This window comes from Triticum dicoccoides, chromosome 4A (assembly GCF_002162155.2).
Source record: "Triticum dicoccoides isolate Atlit2015 ecotype Zavitan chromosome 4A, WEW_v2.0, whole genome shotgun sequence".
In the NCBI taxonomy this organism is placed as follows: domain Eukaryota; kingdom Viridiplantae; phylum Streptophyta; class Magnoliopsida; order Poales; family Poaceae; genus Triticum; species Triticum dicoccoides.
In genome coordinates this window covers 561,943,580-561,949,443 of record NC_041386.1, presented here as the reverse complement: position 1 = coordinate 561,949,443, position 5,864 = coordinate 561,943,580, and the positions used below count along the sequence as shown (strand labels likewise).

General features: G+C 46.7%; 1 long non-coding RNA gene across 2 annotated transcripts; it reads left to right on the top strand.

Annotated features, from left to right (window-relative positions):
• Nucleotides 1-385: 385 nt before the first annotated feature.
• On the top strand, nt 386-3,026 carry LOC119289147. Of its 2 annotated transcripts, none has more exons than XR_005141436.1 (5): nt 386-702; nt 772-888; nt 1,956-2,019; nt 2,099-2,267; nt 2,793-3,026. It is a non-coding gene; the product is annotated as an uncharacterized LOC119289147 (long non-coding RNA). The 2 variants fall into 2 exon arrangements; XR_005141437.1 differs by having other exon boundaries at nt 2,790-3,026.
• The last annotated feature ends 2,838 nt before the right edge of the window (nt 3,027-5,864 follow it).

Here is a 5,864-nt window from a genome sequence, read left to right as displayed (position 1 = left end):
TGGAATTGTGATGACATTGCCAGAAACTGTGATATTATGACGATTTATCTGGTTCGTCGCAAAATCCGTCATATATAAGCAACATGAGGATGGCACCCCAAATCAATAGACCCATCATGACAGACAAGAGGGACTGTCACCATAACCGTCATGATTCGAACAATTAGGTCCGTTCTTATACACCATTTGGACTGTGATGGATGGATGGTGCTGATGTGACAATCCAGCGTGAGCCAGAACTTGCGAGGTGATTGGTTGAGCGAACCAACCCACGGATCGCAAATCCAGACCGTCTACTCTTTCGTGATCCAACGGCAAGCAGTCAACTCCTATGTAGATCTCCACCGTCTTCTTCCTTCCCCTTTGTCCGCCCTGACTCCCCTAATCTCGTCGTCCTCCTCTTTCAGATCCCCCCTTCCCATCCACGGCCGCCGCCACCTCCCCATCCACGGCCATCTGCCCTATGCGTCCCGCAACCGCCGGTACCGTTGATGCGGGTCGGGCGGCGGTCAGATCTGCCACGGCTAGAACCGGCGTCCTCTTCCTCCCTATCCAGCTTCCTCCCATGGCTGAGAAGAGGGCTTCGTCAAGTATCCCATGACGGAGGTCAACATGGGAGGCTGCTTCCTCTGATCCCAGATCGACTATCCGTCGATGGAGGCCATGAGAGCCACATGGGCACACACATGGCTGCGCTTCAAGGTCAACCCTCGCCCATCCTTTCTATTCGATTTGATTTGATCTCCTCCCCTGATTTCCTTCGCCACGCAGCTGCAGCTCGATAGATGCAGGGACGCCGCCATGGAACAGTCAGGGCCTCCCTTCTCCTTCCGTTTCGTCTGATCCGCCACTGCCAGCCATTTCCGGCGCCCCTGCACCACGGCGGTGGTAAGGCCACGACCCTTCCTTCCTCGTTGCAGCGTTTTAGTTCAGACTTCAGAGAGTACGCGGAGTGAGTTAATCAACTCAGCTTCAGTCCAGATAAACTAGTCTAAGCAAGCTAAGAGTTCACCAATCCCCTCCAAAGTTCCAATTTGAAATTGCATTCATGTGTAGCTTCTGTTTGGATTTAGAGATGTATCTTTGTACATAGAACTCTCCTAATGTAATTGATTCCATTAGTAAAAGAATAACAAATGAATTTTTTAAAAGCAAACATAGGCTGAAACGAAAAAAAAGAGTTGATGTCAGGGTGATTTTTTTAACACCCAAAGTTGAATTCTTGGATCCGCCACTGCAACAACCCCGGGGATGCAACATGCCCCCTCGCTGGTAGTGGCGGCGACACTCACGCCGAGCTGAGAGACGGTCGACCTGTTGTCGTCAATGCCGTCACGGCCTTGGCCACGGTGACCATAGCCATGGCGACCACGACCATGACTAATTTATTTTTGTATTTTGGAGTGTCCCACATTTGGTGTAAATAGTCCCAAGTTTTCCTTTTCACTATGTAAAATATTACCAAGCTAATACCAGAACCACTGTCCGGACTTCTTAAATGTGTATGTGCCTATACTAAAGCATATTCCCACATTCAGCTTATTTAACCTTGGTAGTTTGCTTACCACATTCGGGCTAGGTTACTGCATGTGTATGTATTGGGAGTAGCCTTGTCAGGATGGGCTCTAATTGGTGTGTCATGTGTATGCCTCACAGCTTTAGTATACACTTGATTACATTTTATTGATGTGCACATATATATGCTCTGTTTGATCTTTGAAGCCTAGCTTTCAATTTCTAAATCAAAATTATAGACATATGGTATGCTAAAAGACTTCTGTTCTGCATGCTTTTGTTCTGCACGCTATAACACAATTTGATTTCATTTAATCTTTGAAGCCTAGCTTATTTTTGCTTACAACAGCTTCAGTATAGACTTGAATAGATATTTTTTATGACTGCTTTAAGTATCGCATTTCTTTTGAAATTGACTCAAATTATGATATTACATACAGAAGGGCACAATGATGAATTCAATGCAAGATCCTGCTGGTGATCTAACAGACGCAAACACATCAGGTGATTATAGTCATATGCTTGCGAACTTGTCAGATTTATTTGCTTACTTGCATTGCTAAAAGTGCACTTCTATTTGCAGATGCCTAAGAAAAGGACTGGCAAATAAAATAGGAATCCAAACTTGCAAAATTCTCTTTTACAGACCGACCGCTAGTACTACTGGGACTCTAGGTACAAGGCACAATGTAGTTGCTCCAAATACGCTCATACAAGTTGTAACAATGAATTCTCGAATGTTTCGAGCAATGGTAAGTCACAAGCTTGGTTTGTCTTCATATTGGCCTTTATTTGATACGTAAATGGCCTTCATAATGTGCAATCATCTACTTGCTTGCACTATTTTACTTTTTTTGTTGCTGAAGCACATACAGTAGGGAAGCCAGAAATAGAACAGTTTTCTCACCATTAGAAATTGTGAACTTGTGCGAGCATGTAGTTGTTTTGGAGATATTTTGTTTGATTAATTTAGGTAATTATTCTTGTGTTTGAACTACAAAATCTTTTGTGAAATTATCCATTTCCTTTTGCATAGCACCTAATTGTTGATGCAGTAGTACAACAGGCACAAGAATTTGCTTGCTAGCTGTTGTGGTCATGACAATTCGTCAGGAAGATACTCATGCATGCACGAATATAGTAATTATACAATTGTCATGATAGTGGTTATATCTTTCTGCTATTTAGTCGTTGTGTTGTTTCTTTATTTTCCTGACTAAGTATTTTCTATTTTCAATTAACTTGAGCTAAATAAATTTCTGATTTCTTCATAGCAGGATCCAAAGATTTAGCTGGAATGGACTCTAGACCACGGACAATTTAATCTTCGCTCTTAATTAGGATGGCACATTCAGTATATTGAATGCATGCTAAATTATATTACAGTTTATTGTGATGGATATTGGCTATGCAAACTTTGATGTTCGATGAATCTACATCATATATGCATTATTTGAATCATCTAATTGAATGCCTGTATATTTTTTCGGTTACAGTAGGCTATTATCACAAGCTAATTTTGGTCGCAACATGTTGGCACCATGAAAAAGTAGCGTTGTGTCAAATCTTAGTCGCCATGCCGACCTGTTTTGTAGCACTAGGCTGTGGCGACGAAACACTTCATATAGTCGCAATAACTTATCACCACAAAAACTCAGTCTGTTGAGATAACTACTTGTCGCCATGGAATTTAGTTTTGCTGAAATAGCCCTTTCGCCATGAAACGTTCATATTGTCAAAACAACCTCTCACCACAAATAGTCTGTCCGTTGTGATAACTATTTATCACCACCAAAAGAAGTATGTTGCAATTTTAGTATTACCACATCTGAAGAGTCGTTGCCATACTTTACTGCGACAAACATAGGGTTCGTGGCGAAAGGACTATACCCACAAAAACAAGAGTTGTTGCCATAGGGTATTGCCACAATTGACTATTGCTACGGAAGAGCACGTGCCAGAAAAAGAGTTGTTGGTATAGGTTATTGCCACAAATGCCTATCGCCACAAACAACTAAATCGCCACGGTTCGCTACGTGTTGCATTAAGCTATTGCCACAAACCAAATTGTGGCATCAAGTGCACGATGCCACAAGAAAAATGTGGCAACTTGCAACATGGTTGTTGCAATAGCATGCTTTCTTGCCACATTTTTTTTGTGGCAATAACCTATTACCATGCGTCCTGTCGCGACGGCTGGCAATGAACACCATGTCGTGGCAATAGGTACCTGTTGCGACAATTGGGTACTTATTGCGACAAATGCTTTTGTTGCAATAGACCCGGATCCTTGTAGTGACTGGGTCTTCTTGCTCGCTCTCGATGATCATGTTGTGCAAGATGACACAGTAAGTCATAATCTCCCACATTTGATCTTTGGACCAGGTCTGAGAGGGATACCGAACAACAGCAAATCAAGATTGGAGCACACCAAATGCCTGCTCGACATCCTTCCTGCAAGCCTCCTGAAGCTTCGCAAACCAGGCGTTCTTGCCTCCTGCCACAGGGTTTGAGATTGTCTTCACAAATGTCGACCATCTCGGATAGATGCCGTCAGCTAGATAGTACCCCTTGTTGTATTGGTGTCCATTGATCTCGAAGTTCACCGGAGGAGAATGACCCTCAACGAGCTTGGCAAAAACAGGAGAGCACTGCAGCACGTTGATGTCATTGTGAGTTCCTGGCATACCAAAGAAGGAGTGCCAAATCCAGAGGTCCTGTGTGGCTACCGCCTCAAGCACCACACTGCAACCGCCTTTGGCGCCTTTGTACATCCCCTGCCAACCAAATGGGCAGTTCTTCCATTTCCAATGCATGCAGTGGATGCTTCCAAGCATCCCAGGAAATCCTCTTGCTACATTCTGGGCTAGGATCCGAGCAGTGTCTTCCGCATTGGGTGTTCTCAAGTATTGTGGCTCAAACACTGCCACCACTGCCCGACAGAACTTGTAGAAACACTCTATGCTGGTGCACTCGGCCATGCGCCCATAGTCGTCGAGTGAATCACTGGGAGCTCCATATGCAAGCATCACCATCGCTGTCGTGCACTTCTGGATGGAGGTGAATCCAAGAGCACCAGTGCAATCCATCTTGCACTTGAAGTAGTTGTCGAACTCCCGGATGGAATTCACAATCCTGAGGAAGAGCTTTCGGCTCATCCGATAACGGCGCCGAAATGTTCTCTCGCCATTAAGTGGAGCATCGGCGAAGTAGTCGGAGTAGAGCATGCAGTAGCCTTGGAGACGATGCCCCCGGCGCCGAGCCACCTCACCGCGGCTTTTCATTGCTCCCCAGCAGCTGGGCCAGGGTGGCGAGCACCATGAGATGCTCTTCTTCCTGGACGTCGGCCGCGGCTTCCTCCTCCAGCAGCACGGCGAGCTCTTCCTCCTCATCCGAGTACATCGCCGAGACAGGCAAAACGCCGAACACCTTGCGCTCGGTGGGCGTGTACCCGCCGTAAAACCGCGCCTCTGCAGCCGGAAACGGCGGCCGGAAATGCCCAGCTACTGTGGGAGGGGCTGCCGCGGCGAAGTGCTGCTATTTTCCAGCGGGGAATGGCTATCTAGCGGAGTAGGGCGGCGGTCGTCGCCGGGATATAGCTAGTGGTGGCCGAGGGCGCGGGGGGTGCGAGGCGAGTTGGGGGAAGAAAACCTTGACTTTTCCCCTATCGGTGTGGGCCAGGCGTGCTTTTCCCTAGCGCCGGAGCCCCCAACTGCTCCCCAGCGCGCCGGGTTCGGCCTGTGACCGCCGGGCGGAAAAAAGGTCCGAACCGGCGATTTTCGGCGTCCTGGGGGCGCGACTGGGCCGTTTTTTCGGCGCCGGCGCCGAAAAAGTGGCCTGGGGGCCTGTTGGGGGCGCGGCTGGAGATGCCCTTATCTATCACATTACGTGATAGACCCTTAGTAAAAGGATCTGCTAGATTTTTAGACGTTTGGATATAATCCAATGCAATAACTCCGGAGTTTCTCATTTTCCTGACAGACTTTAACCTTCTCTGAACGTGTCTTGATGACTTCATGTTATCCTTTGAGCTGCTCACTTTCGTGATCACAGTTTGATTGTCGCAGTTCATAAGGACACCCGGTACAGGTTTCTCAACGACCGGCAAGTCATTCAAGAGCCGACGAAGCCAATCTGCTTCGACCGTAGCTGTATCTAGTGTTGTGAGTTCTGCTTCCATTGTTGACCTTGTTAAGATGGTTTGCTTGCAAGACTTCCAAGAAACAGCGCCACCTCCATGAGTGAATACATGTCCGCTCGTGGCCTTTATCTCATCAGCATCTGAGATCCAGTTTGAGTCACTATACCCTTCAAGCACCTTTGGGTGCCCGGTGTAGTGAATTCCATAA